Below are 18,902 nucleotides of genomic sequence, written 5' to 3'. Positions count from 1 at the left end.
ACAATGAGAAGCAATTGTTGAACATCTCAGTTGCCTGAGGCACTGGATAACAGTTGGGGCTAACAAAACGTTAACCAAAGGGTTTAAAATGTAAATCTGAAGAATGGGATGTCCATATGGAAATTTGAAAAGTTTCTGGGACTACAGAAAGTCATATTCATGCATATGTAGGTTTGTATGACTGCCCAGGGATCTACACATCTCAGGAAAGACTTAATAAGACCATAAGCTCTTATCTTTGACTAACTTTGGGGCTCTGTACAAGGGGGAAGTGAAGGACAAGGCAAAGGTGTAAACTGCTTGACTGCACACAGAGTTCCTGGCAAAGACTTGGAAGACTTATGGGTTCCAGGCACTTAAAGAAATCTCTTTCTGATCAGTAGCTGACTACAAAGCTAACTGGCAAGGACTTCAGTGGCCACACACAACAAAACATAGAGAAGTAGTTCAGGAAAGTCACTAAAAAACAACAACAGCAATGAACAGCAACAAAAAAATTCTGGGAAGAGGGGAGAATCTGATGTATTGAGTTTCTGTATTACATATTATTTAAAATATAAGCATTATATGACATATAATTTCAACAAAAATTATGAGACATGTAAAAAAATGAAATACAATCTATAGGAAGGAAAAAAAAAGCAATCAATAGAAACTGTCCCCAGGGAAGCCCATGCATTGGACTTACTAAACAAACACTTTAGGTCAATTATTTTAAATATGCACAAAGAGCTGAAGGAAACCATGAGAATAATGTCTCACCAAATAGATATTATTAACAAAGAGCTAGAAATTATAAGGAAGAACCAAATAGAAATTATGGAGTTGAAAAGTACAACTGAAATGAAACATTCACTGGAAGTTTTGTATAGGAGATTGGAGTAAATAGAAGGAAGAATTACTGAACTTGAAGATAGGTCAATTGATATTATCTAGTCTGAGGAGCAGAAAGAAAAAAGAATGAAGAAAAATGAACAGAGCCTAAGAGACTTGATGAAAACCATCAGATGGACTAACAAAAACATACTAGAAGTCCCAGAAGAGTGGGGTGGATAGAGAGAGAGAGAGAGGAATATTTGAGGGAATAATGACTGAAAACTCCCCAATTTGGATGAAAAACATTAACATCCAAGAAACTTAATGAATCCCAATGAAGATATACTCAAAGAGAGCCACACCTGGACACAGAATATTAAAACTGTTGACAGCCAAATACAAGAGAGAATCTTCAAAGGACCAAGACAGAACCAACACATAACTACAAGAGATACTTAAGATGAAGAGCTTTCACATGTTATCTTTTTTTTTTTTTTTTTGCGGTGGAAACAAGTGGATGACATATTTGAAGTGCTGAGAGAAAAACACTGTCAGCCAAGAATTCTATATCTAGTAAAACTATCCTTCAAAAAATGAAGGAGAAACCAAGACATTCTCAGATAAACAAAAACAGGGAGAATTTGTTCCAGCAGATGTGCTCTACAAAATATGAGAGGGAGTCCCTCATGCTGAAATGAAAGAACACTAGGCAGTAACTCAGTCCACATGAAGACAAAAAGTACCAGAAGGGCAACTACCGAGGTAAATATAAAAGGTGGTGGAAATACACTTTTGTATGTAACTCCTTTTTTTCCCCTCCTATCTGATTTCAGAGACAACTGCATAAAACCATAACTATATATCTGTGTTGATGGACATACAAAGTATAAAGATCTAATTTGCATGACAATGATAGCACAAACGAGGGAGGAGGAGCCAGGGCTACACAGGTGTAAAGTTGTGGTATACTGTTGAAATTAGGTTTGTATTAATCTGAGCTAGGTTGTTACACATTCAAATGTTAGTTGTAATCTCTGGGGCAAACACTAAGAAAATAAGTAAAAAAAAAAAATAATGACAGAAATGATGGGACTTAAAATGGCACCATCCCTTGTGCCTATTACTCAGCACAAAGCAGCTCCACAGTATTTTCCCAGACACCCACCCTGATTTCGTGTCTTCCTTATCCTTTGGAACAAAAAGCTGCTGCAGAATGGACTTTGAGTTGTATAGTTTATTCTTTTCCAAGCCATATTCATTAATTATCTAAACAAATAATTAGACAAACACATCCATACATTCACTTATGTAAATATGCTTAAAAATAAAGTATGTACACATTTTAAATAAATACATATATAGGCATATTTAAATATTTTATTTTAAAGAAGTTCAAAGTTCCTCTCTACTCTCATTCTCATTTTCTATAGTTTCTCTCCAAAGTGCAATAACTCTCAACAATTTCTTGCAGATCCTCCTAGAGAATTTTAATTCACGTATTTTCATTTAATGTACACTGTTTAAAAACTATGTGCACAAAGGCTATCATATGATATGCTAGTATGCATCTTGCTTCTCTTATTGAAGATTTCTTGGTTATTATTTTTGCCAAAGATTTATTTATTTATTTATTTTATATTATTTAATAGTATTTATTTATATTTATTATAATATTTTATTATATTAATGTATTATTATAACACCAATATAATATATAACATATATTATATATATATGGAGAGGGAGAGAGCATGGTGGGGAGGGGCAGAGGAAAAGAGAGAATCTCAAGCAGACTCTGAACTGAGCATGGAGCCTGATGCAGGGCTTGATGTCATGACAGTGAGATCACGACCTAAGCAGAAACCACGAGTCCAGTGCTTTACCAACTGTGCCACCCAGGTGCCCCTCTTGGTTATTTTTGATCTTTGCCAGCATAGGTTGACATCATTCTCATTCTTTCTGTTATGTACATATTCTATTTATTGTAGGTGTGAATCATAATTTATTATGTGTCTTATTGTACATTTAAGGTATATAACACTGTCACTGTTTTTGTTATTACAAATAATGCTGTGGTGACTGTCCTTATACAAATTGGCATACTTTTGTGAGTGCAGCTGTAGGGCAAATTCCTAGCTGAGAAATTCCTGAGTCAAAGGCTATGTCTATTTCAAATTTTGATAAGTTTTGCTATACTGGTCTCCTAAAAGCATATTCCAAATTACATTTCTATCAATAATATAGGAGAGTGTTTATTTTTTACCCTCACTAATACTTGGTATTATTAAGCTTTTAAATTTATGTGAATAAATAGTATTTCACATAATTTGTATGTATTTAATTTTGAATGAGATTGAACATCTTTTTCATGGTCCGTTTCTATTTTTGTTTCTGTGAACTGCCTATTTGACCTTTTACAGAGTGTTTTATGAGTTATCTTTTTCTTATTTAGTTGTAAGAGAAGCCAGGTTTTTGAATCTCAGTTACATTTGTTGAGTTTGGGGAAAAACTTTTTTCTTCTTTTTAAAGGAGATTTTTTAAAAAAGATTTTACTTATTTATTTATTTGAGAGAGAGAGAGAGTCGGGGGGCAGGCAGAGAGAGAGAGAGAGGGAGAAGCAGGCTCCCCACAGAGCAGGAAGCCAGACACAGGGCTCCATCCCAAGACTCTGGGATCATGACCTGAGCTGAAGGCAGATGCTTAACTGACTGAGCCACCCAGGCACCCTGGAAAATTCTTAATCTGTATTGAATTCTCTTCCTTTGTGTGTGAAATCGGACTGGATTGTTATGCCTCATGCGGGTGTGGGAGGGAAATGCCTTGCTCAGTAAGGATTAGTTTTCCTCCATCTTCAAAGCAACAAGCATGCATGTCCAATTCTCCTTCTGCTTGGAATCTCTCCACCTTCTTTTTCTGCCATCAGCCAGAGAAAGCAATCTGCTTTTAAGGGCCACCTGGATAATCTCCCTAAGGTCAAGTGGGCCATATAACATAATCTATTCGTGGGGATGGTAGCTCTTCCTCCTCACAGGTTCTTGTGATTAGACAAGGAGTCCTGGGATGGGGTCCCATGTTATAGAATTCTGACTACCATAGAAGTGAGACTTTTCTTTTTCCTTTTTTTCAAATATAGGCTTGGGCGGAGCTCTGCTAAATAGAATAGGTAACATTTGAGCTGTTGTGGGTGAAGAGGGGTGGGGAAGCTTGGAGCTCCCCCATCAGAACCTCTGTTCAAGGTGTGCCCCAAACCTGGGATCATAATTTTGGAAGTTACAAGTAAGGCATTAAGGCTATTTCTAGAACTCAGATGCTGTACTGCAAAGGGCAAAGCATTAACCAACGAGTACGTTTCATAAACAACTTATCAGGATGGCTTTTGCTGAAGTACAGTGCTGAGCAAATGAGCCACAGAACTAATATGTTTTGATAAAATAGGAGTAAAAAGAAGCAGATCCAGCGGCTAGCTGACCCATGCAAGATCATGCTGAGCTGGATTCAGATCCAGGTCTGTTCGACTCCAAAATCCAAAGGCTTTTCTTTATAACATTCTAATATCAAGCCAGCCCATGAGAGTCATCACTGGGAAAGAGCCTGGCTGTCTTGCTTCACCTGTCCATGCAACACACAGGGGTAGCTCTGACTTTGGGAACTCAAACTGCAGTGGTTTCCCAGACTCATGCCGCAAAGTGATGAGGACAGGCCTTTGAATGACTAACTCTTATATCCCTACTGAAAGAGCTCAGAGCTTCCTACCATAATTCATAGCAGAGCAGCACCTTTGCAAATACTGGGCTGCAAAAGCCAAAAGAACATTTTGGTGAGTGACTTTTGTGAAAAAGTATTTCCCAAGTTCTAACTGAATGGATGTTTTGGTAAAGAAAACAAAAACAAAAACAGAAAAAACCCAGATATTCTTTAGAGTTCTTCTGGGAGCCATCTTGGGAAATTCATGTACCCTTTCTGTGGCTGCTTTATATTTAGAAACACACACACACACACACACGCCATGGCAAGGTGATTGCAAAAAGAGGCTTGATGTTGCCTTTCCGTTGGGTGGTTTGAGTGTTTATAATGGAGTTGATGCAGCAGTTGGGTAATTGCTTATTGGAGAGTGTGCCAGATACATTCTCAAACAGAAGACTTCCCCTCCCTGGACTCCTACTCAATCATGTGTTAAGGAATCAAAGGTGGCCATCTCTTTGGGCTGAGATGAAGCCTCGACTCTTCACCCAGAGTCTGCCAGAACTATCTTGTCCACTCAGGATAAGAAGACAAGAGATGCTTTGTAATGGCAGGAACTTGAAGACTAAACTAGAATCAGGTAAACAAATGAAAGGCACTAAATTGTCTACAGCATCTAGCTTTACATAGATTCCCATAAATAACTCACGGTTTTCAAACCTTAGGGTGTGTGAGGTCACTAGGGAGCTGTTAAAATGGAGATTGGTCACTCCTACTTCCAGAGGGGTTCTGATTCAGTTGGCCTAAGCTCCACAAAGTTTTAATTTTTGGTAAGTAGCTCGGGTATGAAGAAGAATTTTTTTTAAGATTTTGTTTATTTGTCAGAGAGAGAGAGAGAGAGAGAGCACAAGCAGGGGAAGCTGCAGGCAGAGGGGGAAGCAAACTCCCCACTGAGCAAGGAGCCTGATGTGGGACTCAATCCCAGGACCCTGGGATCATGACCTGAGCCAAAGGCAGACACTTAACTGACTGAACCCCCTAGGCATCCCTACAAAGAAGCATTTTACCTGTCTAGCTAACTGAGCCTGTCAGAAGAGGCCAGGTGCATGCAGGGAAGGACCTCATAACTCTGTCCTAAAGGAAAAGTGGAAAAATAACTTGAAAGCCCACAATGGATAAATGGGTTGGTAAATTGTGGTGCAGGAATATAATGGAATATTGTGTAGCCAATAAAAATGGCACACATGCATTCATACTGTGAACACGAGTGAAATGTGGATCCATGATGATTACAATGATGTTCACAGGTAATGGGAAGATAATAGCAGAAATAGACATGATTGTCCTTAATATCTTTTAACTTCATCTACTCAGTTATTCTGTAAAAGTGTTCGCCGTGAGGTCCATATTAAAATCATATATTTTCATTTCGTATAGATACTGGGCTCTGTAACAAACATACAGAAGATGTCATTCCTATTGCAAGATGCTGTTGGCCAAGTGATGGCAGAAATACCAAGGGAAATCCAAAGAAAGATCACAGGATTTTTGGCCAGAAGGCTTGTGTTTGAGTTCTAGTGTTAGTATCAAAGTTGGGCGTTGGCAAATATCTTCACCTCCCTTTGCTCCAGTTTTCACATGTTTAATATGAGAATAACAATAGCGACAATAACCATTTTTACCTCAGGAGTTGTGATAATGGTTGTATTAAGGTAGTGAAAATGAAAGTACTTTATAGACTGTTAAATGTTATGTAAATAGAAATTATTTTCTTAAGCTGTTATGCAAAGTGGCAGGGGAAGATATCAACACTTGAGAAACCTTCCCCCTTGGAGCTTTTTTTTTTTTTAACTTATGAGTTTGGAAGCTCCTCTTTGGTCTGCTTAATAGCGAGTTCTTGTAACGGAGCATCTCTGAGGCTTGTGTGTGTGAGACAGCATTTCCTCACAGAGCATAGAATAGTCTCAGGATGGTCAAGCACAGGGCGTACCTCAGCTTCGGCACACCCTTCAACCAAAACCTGTCCACGGACCTTGACATTCAACAAGCCCCCTGTCCTCTCTTTTCCATACAGGATGATGTATGAAGACTGCGGGGATGGGATGCACATGACACATGGCGTGTCCATTCCCTCTGCCTCCCCGACACCTGTGCAGACTGTGTGTCCAGCTCTGGCTACCGACCTCAGGAGTCAGGTGGCCATTCCCTTGGGCACTGGCCAACACTTGCTCGGGCCTGATGGACTGCTTGTGTGGGTCACTGCCTTGATAGGTGTGTCACCGTATTTGGCTGGAAAGACTCTTGAGAAGGCTGGAGAAAGCAGCAGACTGTTGTTCTCATGGGCAGGTGGCAAGTTAGTGCCTCCAAGCCCTCCCATCCCCCCATACCCCCATCCCCCACCCCCAACTCACCCCCCCCAACACCACCGCCAGAAATGGAGCTGGAGCGTTAGCCAGATTCCTCCAGTAAAGCCAAGAAGTCCTAGTTAATTTCATGGTCATTTCCACACTGTTTATCAGAGAGTCTCTGCTCCAATGTAAAGCTCCCAAATATGGTTATTTTCACGAGTCCGGCTGGGATGTGGCCAAGTGCCTGAGACATACAAATATTTACTAAATAAGCAAATGCACTTGGAAATGTGTTTCTGCCTCAGCATTAGAGCAGTGGTCATTGACGTTAATTCTCAGAGTGAGACCATTTTATGGATTATTCCCAGCAGGGACTAAGAAAACATATCAACATCCAGAGCTTTTAAGGTCCCCAGAGCCCATGGGGGAATCCACATTTTTCTAAGGGAAGGTGACATTTTATGTGCAAAGCGGCAGTAGTGACTTTGCTGTCATGTAAAGCAGGGTGCAGGCAGAGGAGAACTTGGCCAGTGGCGTTAGCCTCAGTCAGACTCGGGGTCGAGTCTCAGCTTTGGCACACTTGGTGACTTCCTGTAAACAACTTACCCTCTCTGAATTCCTGTTGACTTATCTATAAATAGGGGACAGAAGTCCACATTCCATGGGGTGTTGTGAGGATTAAGGGAGATGATGTACATAAAGCATATGGCCAATAGCGTGCACTCACGAAATACTAGTTTTCCTTTCTTTTGAATTTTTGTATTTTTTTTTTTTTTATAACTTAGGGTTCTCCCCGACCTCACATTTCTTCCCCAGGATGTTCCTCTGGAAGCCTAGTGTATGTATGCAGTGAAACTGAATCCACATGTTCTTCATTTGTGTATACTGAAAACATCAAAATGTTATTCCAGAAGATTTGTTTGATGTTCAAAAGTTCTATAGGGGCAGCACTGGGAGAGCATCTGGCGTGCTCCTCAGACGGCTGTCCAGTCAGATTTCAAAGCCCCACCGTTAATTGCTTTTTATATTCTGTCCACTTAGAGCAGTTTTTGAAGATAACCACCGGCCTGTATTATAGTGAAGACTGACACATGATTGTATTTTTTTGCTATAAAATATGATCACAAGGATTTTATTATGTACTCATGAGGACAACCCCGCATGAGTGCATATCTGTGTGTAAGTCTGTGTGACTATTATTAAATCGGTTATCCAGCTTCACAGAGGGGTAAACTGAGTCTCAGAGGGATCAAGTAAAGGCGAAAAAAATGACATTTGGCGAAAGTGACTTTCAGATCGTGTTTTTTGTCTCCAAATCTAGAGCATGCCACAGTCCCTAAAAATGAGAGGTTGTTAAATGTGATCCGTTTTTGCTGCAGGATGGAAAGGGCCCATGACGGGGAAGATGGGGGCGGGCAGTGCCTGTGGAGACCCTGGCAGGGCAGGGCACTGGGGAGGTCATGGGATGGGGGCCCCCAGGTAGGGAGTATCTGGCAGAGGCAGTCTGGCAGGGGTGGGGTGGGGGGGCGGTGGGGAAGCTGGGGGAGGTAGCCCGAGACAAAAAAAAAAAAAAAAAAGATCCGTCTCTCCTTTTTTTTTTTGCTTGGTTTTCTCCGGGAATCCCCACAGAGGGTCAAACATTTAGGCAGATCTTGGGGACTCATTGCACAGTGATCAAGTTATGAGGGGTTGGGCTCAGTGCAAAACTGTGCAGGCGGAGCGATTTAAAAAATCTGGCAAGAATCACTGAATTGAGAGCCAAAGGGGCCTTTTAGACGTTGTTCCATTCCCGCAGGCGTTCCTTGCTTCATTCAGCAGTTTTCACCGAGGCCCTGCCATGCCCCAGGCACGGTGTAAGGTGCTGGAGATCCAGTGTCAACCATAATGGATATAGACCTTGCCTTTGGGAACATAGCATTGGTCTTTCATTCAATTTTTTAAATTCACAGGGGAAGAAACAGGCAGAGAGAAGGAAAATCACTTTGCCCTAGGTCCGATGGCTGGTTAGTTATTGGCAGCTTCCCCGTTTTCCCACCCCCAACTTCACCCCACTCCCACAATGGCCACTGACTCAGAAGAGAAAAGTTCCAAATCTCTGGACTTTTCTTCCTATTCCTCTGACGTGGTTGATGGGCCAGCTGATGGATCCTTGTGGGAGGAAACCCAGAGCAGCTTCCATAGAAGGGGACCAGCAGGGAGCTAGTTCTGGATCGCAGGTGTAGGTCTGGTCAAGTTGCTGGTGCTGCACCCCCCAAAAATGGGTGCTAGGCACACTTGCCTGGCGCCCTCTCTGTGCTTGGGATGACCCAGCCCCTGTCTGTGAGTGGGGCCACTACTTCCTGGGGGAGGAAGCCAGCCCCAGAAGACTTCAGATCCTTTTAAGTGGTGCCTCGGGACCCTAGAAATGGAGGGAAATAACCCCAGACCACAGATGGGGGACAAGTCCTAAAACGTCAGGCCCCATTCTGCCTAAATCAAGACATCCGGTCACTTGCTTCAGCAGGACAAAGAGCCTTTTCTTCCTAAGCCAGGACTTTATGTCTTTAATCTTTGCCAGAAGAAAAGAGTTCTCATTACGTCTGCATCTTATCACATAACTGTATATCATAAAGATGCTGTTATCACCTCTTCCTTCTGATTAGCTGGCCCTGAGTGATTCTAGCTCATGTGATGAGCCGTGCTCTAAAAACAATGACAGTCACTGAGCCATCAACAGAGGCCAGAGTCACAGGCGCTGTGGAGTAATCTGTGGGGATCTCGGCAGGCTCTTCATAATAAACAATGACGAGAACAGTTCTTTGTCCAAACCACGGCGAAGAGAGCCTTTCTCTACAGATATGCTTTGGCACCTGCAGCCAGAGACTGCAGAAAACTCCATTCCAATACATGGCCTCACTTGTTGGCTTTGTTTCCTGAGTCAAAACAACAAAAGTGAATAGAGATGCAGCACCTGGTGTCTTAGGTGGCCAACCAAGTAGCAAACAGGTGTCCTCCCTTTGTGTGTCAAAAGCACAATCTGGAAGGGAGCCTGGTGATGAAGATGGGCATTGCCTTCAACTTTGAACTGTGAAAATGAAGAGAGAAGCATGCATGGATATTTGGATAGCCTGTCCGGGATTATCACAACTGAAATGTTGATGCTGCTGATGGTCATGGGGTGGCAAAGCCAGCAGCTTCTGGTTTATGACAAGCACTGTGGCCTCGAAGGCACTTGCTCCTTGGGGAAGGCAGGCCTGGGCATTGGTGCAGTTTCTGTTCAAACTCTCCAGGAGCTTTTCATGCCTTTGATGAAAATCATACAATCTAGTGGGATCAGGAGGGAATACACAGGTCAGTGACTTATAAGTGACATGAAGAGTGAGCAAGGGGGAAAGGGAGGAAGATGGTCTAGGGAAAGGACCAGAACAGGGGGCACGGGGCCTAGAAGGACACAGATGCTTGTGATCTGTTCGGCAGGAAGAAGTGACTTGAGGCTGAAAGTGCAGGTGGAGACGGGCTGTGAATTGGACCCTCGTTCAAAGAGCTGGCCAGGGAACCAGCTCGGAACAAAGTAGATGACAGCAGATAGATAATATCTCAAATAATCAAAGGAGTATATGGCTCTAGTGTGGAGAATGAATGGATGGGAGAGGGACACAGGTGTGAGGCCAGGTTGAGGCTGAGGCTCTAACCCAGGTGAGGGAGGTGGGGACCTGAGCAGAGGGAATGGCCATGGAGGGGGATTCAAATTCTGTTGGAAGGTGGAGTTGGCAGAGTTTGATGATTGCACGCAGAAGGTAAGAGAAGGAGTCAAGGATTCCCCAGAAGCTTCCCTGCCATTCTCAGGCTACCTGGTTCACATTCCCCTCCTCCCAAGCCCCATGGCACCAGACTTGTCCTTCCTCCAGCCAGCTGCGCTCTCCTGGCACCAATCCCCCCTGCTCCCAGCCCATCAGCGCCAGGAGCAGCATGGCTCGTTCCTGGGAGTGATCCATCCTAGACTACTATGGCTGAGAGCATCTGTCCTGGTCTCCAATCATACATGCATCTTCATCAGAGAGTTCCATGATCTTCCCATTCACTGGGAGAGGGTCCCAGCTTGGGGAGGAGGGACGGGTCTGGAGTGCTCCCATTTCACCAGTGGGTGGGACTCCACCTCTTCCCAAACTTCAAGATGCCCCCCACCCTGCTAGCTCAACTGTTCTCTGCCTTCCGTTCCTCCAGACACCAGCCATATGGGGATGTTGGCCAAAGTCACACAAGGAAAGGACCCATGATTCACAGGTCATGAAAATGCCTGGTCAAATCCGATTGTTTATGGGACACCCGGTTCTGACAACGTTGCTGTGTGACACCGGTTCTAGGCCTGAGGTCTGTTCCTCGGTGTGGGAGGTGATTTTCTACTGGTCGGCTTGCTGGACAGCTCCGGGTCACTGAACATCCCCCTCTGGGATTAGCACCGCTTAGAGTTTACGCCCTGTTGTTTTTGCAAAACCCCTTTGGTGTAGGAGAGGATAAGAAGACTCTGCCTGAGTGAAAGTTTGTCCAAGAGCTGAATTATCTGTGTTGAGCAATAACGTATGTCAGGGGAGAGGTCGAGAGGGAGAATGGCACATGACATCGTAGAGGAAGCAGGCCTCATACCCCAGGTGGGTGAAGATCACACCAGAACACCGGGCAGTTAGAGCTTGTTGATCCGATGTGCCCAAAGAAGTTTTGCAGGCCCTCAATTTCCCTAAGTCTGAGAGGATGCTGGTGGCAGACAACATAGCTGCCCACAGCTGCCCATCCGCGTACCAGGGGGCTGCCCCTGTGTGCCCCCCGCTGAGGCGAGCCAACAGAGTAGGGGCCAAACGCCATCTGCTTTCCTCCTTTTGCCTCAAGGAAATGGCAGAGACTAGAAATACTGGTTTGGCAATGCAAAACCTGTTCATCTAACCAGGAGCAAACCGGATTTCAGGTGACCTTTTCCTTCTTTTCTGTCTTGTTTGAATGCGTGTTACCTTTCTAATCGGATGAAAGAGCAAGGCTACATTTGGAGGCGAAATTGGGAAGGCATCCCCCAAAGAGATGAGTGGGGGACTCTGGTCGTATTGGAAGCAGACCTGGGAGACTGAGCCCAGATGGCAGAGGGGCTGGAGATGCCAGCGCTGAGCCCAGAGAAGCCTGGGCCCAGGAGCTGCCCCACTTGCCGACAGCCTCGAATTCTCAGCTGGGCCGAGTTCTGATGGGAGTGAAAGTAAAATGTAAAATCGAAAAAGGAAATACCTGTATGTAGAAATTTCTTGAGGCACTTGTCCAAAAGGGTCTCGGGGTGGTGGGGAGCCTGGCTCGAGTGAGCGGCGGGAAGCCCTCACGAGAGGGGGACACCGAGCCCTGGAGAGCTGGGCCTGCGGCCTTTGTGGCTGGTGCGCGCCCAGCCGCCTCCCCTGCGTGGGACTGGGGAGCGCAGCGAAAGCGACGGAGAAGGGCTTGTGCTACCAAAATAGAAGGCCCAGCCGCTTTGCTCCAAAGCTTTTGCACCGATCCTCCGCCCCTGGGCTTTGGCTTGACTCTGGAGTGGTTCCTGGGCTGGAGCTAATGCCTGGGACCAAGCGCGTGTGACGGCACCCGAGGCTCAGGGCTGAGGCCGCGCTGATGCTTCTCCACGGCCGGTCAGTGTCTGTCAGCAAATGGCCCGATGCAGCCCCCATGGGACTGCTCCAGCCTCCACCCCAGCCAGTCCTGCTGGTGCTGCTCCTGCCCCGGGCCCCTGCAGCCCGCGGACATCTCAGAAGAGCTCTTCGGCGTTTGGTCCCCCTACCCCGACCAGGTATGTGGCGCACGGGGCCTGAGCTGGGCCGTGTGTGTGGCAGGCATGTGACAGTGTATCCTTCCATGTCACTCTGACCTGGTCCCCGTTAGCCGTAGGTGTTTACCTCAGCTCATTCATCCCTTCGGATGAGTGTTTCCCTCAGTTTCCCCTGCGACGGAGGCCCCACTGGGCCCACCCCATCAGCCCTTCCTTACTATGGGTCTCAGGAATGACACAGTTCAGGCATCCCACCGGGATGTCATCAACAGCATTCTCCAGGCAGAGCTCAGGTTCTCTGAAAAACAGAAGGATCTCCACCGTAGAACTGTCCTGAGGATAACATGAGCTCATGTCAAGGGCCTAGAACAATGCGATTGACGTTCCCGCTGTTGCTGAATGCAGGTCCGCGCTCACACGGCCCTCACTTTGGATCACCCTGTTGCAGGGGAGGGGGGTGGAGTTTTCCGCATTCCTGGTGGCATCCAAATGCCACACCTCCTGCCACTTTGCAGGCCCACCCCGGTATCGCTGCAACTTGATGAAGAGGATGCAGAGCCCCCAGTTCACGGGGCCAGTAGGATTGGATGTCGCTTTAACCAAAGTTCTAGTGAGCACTTCGGGTGGTGCTCTGTGTTTGTAAGCCACGCTGCACACAAATACGACATTTGAAAGTCACTCCCCGGGACTGTGTGAAATGCAAACTTTCAATGGAGAATTGGTGTCTGTTCACTCATCACATTTGCTGTGAGAAACAGCATGGAACCACTTTACAGGGAAAATGTGTCTTTTTTAGAGCAAATATCCACAGAGAAATGTGAAGAAGCAAAGTTATAACTTTCAGCTGTTGCTCGGCCATCAGCCAATATTACTTTCTATTTCCTCCTTCGACTGGAGATTGCTACTCCCCCTGCATAAAGGAGAATGTGGAGGCCCAGGGAGAGAACGGGAAAGAACATTCTTGTGGCTGGTGCAGTGAGGGCTGAGCCCGGCCTGAGAGGCAGGCCGCGTGGACAGCTCACAGCCGCCGCTCACAGCCCTGGCCCCGGCAGGGATAGCTCTCTAAGTGCAGCTCTTTCCCTAGCACCTTCTGGCTCTCGTGTGACCAACGCTCAGCTGGGTGGTAAACTAAGCTCACTGATCACCATGAGGAAAGTGGGAAGCAGGAAGTTCAGAGCAGTTTAACTTCCTTCCTGGAAAATAGCCTTGAGCTGTGATTTGAAATAAGAGATGCTCTTTAAGGATTAGTTGTATTTTCAGAAACCACATCAAATGGAAAACCCACAACCACAGAAACTCTGGGCTTGGCCTTGAGTTGGAAGATGTTGCAATGATGTGAACCAGCAGTGACCCAGCAGGAGGTGGCCGGGGCCTCACCTGAGCTCCCAGGGGGAGGCCAGAGAGTAGATACCAGAAAAGCCAAGGGCTCAGCCTGGCTCCCGGGTCCATGAATCCCCTGAACTTAGAAGGTTCTCACACATACCTCTTTGGAAGGTGGACTAGCACGAACATGGGACCAGAAACTTACAAACTGGCATGATTCATAGCTCCTAAGGGTACCTTAGAACCCTTCACTAGTACTGATGGGATTTTAAGAGATAGCTTTCTGTTATTTGACTTTGTTTTATAATTTATCAGAAGGACGCTTGGGTCTGGAGGGACAGGCCATTTCGGTAGTCTGGTGGTAAAATCCAGGTTGCTTGCCTCACCACAAGGAGGCTTTGGGAAGGCAGGGGGCTCCCTGGAGTCTGAAAGGTGAGGATGAAGGCCCTGGAGACAGGTGAACCCCAAGGGGGCTCTGTCCAGTGCCATGTTCAGTGGCATGGACCCGTGGGATGGGTCTTCACGTTCATGATGTCCTAATATAAACAAAGTGGCCCCAGGGGCTGTTTCTCGACCATCCTCGGGGATGGTGATCAATAAACTTGCTCGCAGTTCAGCCTGTGTCATCTCTGAAGCATTTTGCTTGCATCCTCCCAAACTCTGATCACCTTGAGGAAAATAAAACAGCACGCTAATAGAGCTTTACATACTATGGTTGGACATCTGAGTACAGCCTTCCCTGTGTGGGAAGGAGAAATCTGTCTCCGCCTGCTCTGTTCGGCTTTGCCGGGCCGAGGGAAATTGCAATAGCCCAGATTGGCATGGTTCAGAGAAGAGGGGAGTGTAAGGTCCAGATCAGCAAGAGAGGAAGGAAGGAGGCTCAGCCAGAGCAGGCTGGTGGGAGGGAGTTTTCTTTGGCAGCTGAAGGGAGAGGGGAGATGAAGGTGGCAGCCACCCCAGACACAGTCAGGGACACTGAGAGATGGGCCAGAGAATCCTAGAAGTTTTGCTCTAAGTCATGAATGAGACCTCCCTTTGCCATTTTCCCAGAGATTGCCATAAAGTTTGAGATCGCTGTTGGAGCACTTTTTGTTGTCAGCCTGGTGTTTCCTCCGAATAGGACAGTGAGCAGGAGAGGGCAAGCACGTGCCGCTGTGCAGTTTGCTCCTCAGCGTTGGCCTGTGCAGCAAGAGACTTTTCCAGAAGGAAATCGCCCCTCACCACTGCATTCCGCAAAGGGCTGCTTACCTGGTTTGCCCACTGTAGACGTTTGAGCATTAACACATGATTGTTAACTGAGGCCACTTGGGCCATATAATATGTAAAACAATATTTTAATAAAGGCTCTTTAACTGAGGCCTGTTTCTTCTCTCTCTCTTTTAATTGTGGTAAAATACACGGAACATAAAAGACATCCTCTTAGCCGTCTTTAAGTGGGCAGCTCAGTGGTGTTAAATTACATTCACACTGTTGTATACCATCACCACCATCCATCTCCAGAACTCTTTTCCTCTTGCAAAAGTGAAACTCTGTCCCCATTAAGTAACGACTGCTCATTCCCCCCTCCCCCCGCCCCTGGCAACCATCATTCTACTTTCTGTCTTTATGAATCTGGCTACTGTAGGGACCTCATGGAAATGGAGGAAAACAGTATTTCTTTTTCTGTGACTGGCTTATCTCACTTACCATAATAACCTCGAGGTTCATCCATGTTGGTCAGAATTTCCTTCCATTTTAAGGCTGAATAATAGTCCATGTATGTATAGACCACATTTTGTTTATCCATTCATCTTTTTTAAAAAAAGACTTATTTATTAATTTTAGGGGGAGGGGGAGAGGGAGGGAGAGAATTTCAAGCAGATTCCCCACTGAGCATGGAGCCGGACACGGGGCTCGATCCCACGACCCTGAGATCATGACCTGAGCCGAAATCAAGAGTTGAATGCTTAATCCACTGAGCCACCCAGGCGCCCCTCCATTCATCTTTTGATGGAGACCTGGGTTGCTTCTACCCTTTGGCTAATTGTGAATAACGCTGCTATGAACACGGATATACAAATATCTCTTTAAGTCCCTGCTCTCAGTTCTTTTGAGTATATTCCCAGAAGTGGGATTGCTGGATCATATGGTAATTTTATTTTTAATTCTTTTTGAGGAACTGCCATACTGTTTTCCATAGTGGCTGCACCAATTTACATTCCCACCAACAGTGAACGAGGGTTCCAATTTCTCCACATCCTGGCCAACGCTTGTTATTTTGTTTCTGTTTTTTTTCCTGATGGCAGCCATTTTAAAGGGTGTGAGATGGTTATCTCATGGTGTCTTACTCTCTTTGGACAGAAAGTCAGATCATGCTGCTTCTCTGCTGAAAACCTCTAACCAGTAAAAGCCACAATCCTCCTCATGGCCTGGGCCCTGCAAGATGTCCCCCCAGTGGCCTCTGCCTCATGTCCTACTGATGCCTCCCTTACCCCCGATACCACTTCTTCCACCCACCAATGGGGCCCCGATTGCCTTCTCTGGGAAACGTCTTCTCCCCTGGTATCTGCTGGAGATAATTCTTCTGCTTTGCTGGGTCGAGGGAAATGGAAGTAGCCCAGATTTCAGTTTCAATTACTGGTGCCCCTACTTCTTCTAGAACGTCACCAAGATCAGCTCTGCAGAGAGGCTGTCTCTCTTTTTCCTACAAAAACAGCAGTCTCTTGCCCTGTCTGCATCCCTCACATGGCCTTACTTTCACCACCGACTGTCTTTTTTTTTTTTTTAAGATTTTATTTATTTATTTGAGAGAGCGAGAATGAGAGAGAGAGAGCACATGAGAGGGGGGAGGGTCAGAGGGAGAAGCAGACTCCCTGCTTAGCAGGGAGCCCGATGTGGGACTCGATCCTGGGACTCCAGGATCATGACCTGAGCCGAAGGCAGTCGCTTAACCAACTGAGCCACCCAGGCGCCCCACCACCGACTGTCTTACCACCAGGTCGTTTCATATCTGCTGATGTCCCCTTTCCTGTCCACCCCCCAGGAGGTACACTGCAGGATGGAGGGGGACTCGGCTCTGTTCTTTGCTGACTCTCGGGCACCTGGACCCCCACTGGCATACAGGTTGAAAGAAACCTGCTTATACTGAACCATAAATCAAGACCTCATAGAGTTACTGACTTTAGGTACTGATGCATGACCCGGTGTTTATGCAATTCTAATTCTATCAGTTTCTAATGGATTTTTCTAGGTTTACCTGTAGATAGTCATTTTCTCCACAAACAATGACCATTTTGCTTTCTCTCTCCCTTCTCTCTCTCTCTTTTCCAGCACAATCCCCGAGGGCTCTACCACTGAGGAGAGCCGAAGCTAGCTGGCTTCTGCTCTGCTGTAGATATTTCGTCACATTAAAGAAGTACCATCTGTTCGGTTTCACTAAGGACTTTGGTTAAAGTCAAGCATGAAGGGTTAATGCTCTTGCAGGGCTTCTTCGGCATCTGGTGGGCATTAGGTTTTCTCTTGGACCCCTTGGTGTGGCAATCATGTTAAGGGCTTCCTAAAATTGGCCCATTCACTATCTCTACGTTTGAACCCCGAAATGCTCCTGGGTGAGGTGGCGGTGCCAAGCCCCACCCGATGTGCCTGGGAACTGGGCCCGCCGAGGTCGTGGCAGACTTCCCGGGGAGGGCTCAGGATGGCTTATTGTTTCTGAATTAAACAAATGAAGAATGTGACTCAATTAGAGGCAGCATAATATAAACCAAGATGGATTTATATTTAGCCAGGCAGAGACATGTGGGAAAGAATGGAACTTCCTTCAGCACGGGCTTGGAAAGTCGGCTTTGAAGGGAGGGAGCTCCGCTCTTCCACGCTGTCTTCACCTCCCCCAGACTCGCCCCCAGATGTTTCCCTCTAGATATTTCAACGTCTTGGGAAAGCATCATGGTTCAGTGGAAAGCAAAGCTCTAGAATGTTCATCTAGGAGCCTCGCCGTCTCTGCCAGAGCCGCCTGCAAGGACAGAGGCCACGTCCTGGTCTTCCTCACTTACACGTGGGAGGATGGCACCTCCAAGTCACCCAAGGCGACTTTTACGAATAGATTAAAACATGGCGGAGGGGTTAATACACTGCAACTCCTAGAGAGCATTAGACAGAGAAACAAAATCCTCTTTGTTACAATTCTCCATGGGTTTTCTTCTGGCAGGAAAATGAGACAGGAGGAAAGTTTTGGGAATTTTTCTTCATTGAGGAGGGTGAATGAGTGTGGAACCAACCACAGAGTGAGGACCACCATCCTATGACTGTGTGCATCCAACTCAGCACTAAGCTTTACATTCTTTATTCTAATCCCTGCCTCAAACCCTGCTCCTGGGGTGGGTATTGTCACCGGGTAAGGTTGTATGGCTATGATGTTCGCAGTTGGGGTGGGCCGGGAGTCCAGATCTCTCTCTTTACCAACCGGAGGGAGACAGGCAGACTTGGTTCTTTCTCTTCCACACCTATTTCTTTGGGGTGGTACATAATCTCCTGTTTGCTTGTGGAAGGGTCTGCCCACCCCCTCACCCCACCCTTTTTAAACAATTGGGAGTACTTTGTGTTTATTCTAGGATAGAGCAAAGAAGTGAATATATTGTAGATAATGAGAGCCACGTTTTTCACTGTTGGAGAAAGGAGTTATAAATAAGCTAAGGGAGCAGGCTGGAATAAACCCTAGGGTGCTGGACTGGAATTGAAGGTCTCGGAAGGAACTCATGTCTTTAATAGGCATATATGTAGACAGATGCACATGTATAGAAACTTGATAAATGACAGATTTCATTGCACACAATTGAGAAAAGGATGGACTACGTCATAAAAGCAGCTGAGACAAATAGTTATCCGTATGAAAACAAATAAAAAGGATGGCCCACCTCATGTCATAACAAAGGCTCACTGTAATTGCATTAAAAACTTAAATACGAAATTAAAAAAATATTAAGACACCG

General features: G+C 45.8%; 1 long non-coding RNA gene across 1 annotated transcript in view; it reads left to right on the top strand.

Annotated features, from left to right (window-relative positions):
- Positions 1-17,609, top strand: part of LOC113913278 — a 68,827-nt gene extending 51,218 nt beyond the window's left edge. Inside the window, exon 5 of the long non-coding RNA XR_004819618.1 lies at positions 17,248-17,609. This is a non-coding gene — a long non-coding RNA (uncharacterized LOC113913278). The remainder of the gene's footprint in view (positions 1-17,247) is intronic.
- Positions 17,610-18,902: the final 1,293 nt, after the last annotated feature.

This window comes from Zalophus californianus, chromosome 14, assembly GCF_009762305.2.
Source record: "Zalophus californianus isolate mZalCal1 chromosome 14, mZalCal1.pri.v2, whole genome shotgun sequence".
Taxonomy (NCBI): domain Eukaryota; kingdom Metazoa; phylum Chordata; class Mammalia; order Carnivora; family Otariidae; genus Zalophus; species Zalophus californianus.
This window is presented reverse-complemented; position numbering and strand designations above follow the sequence as displayed.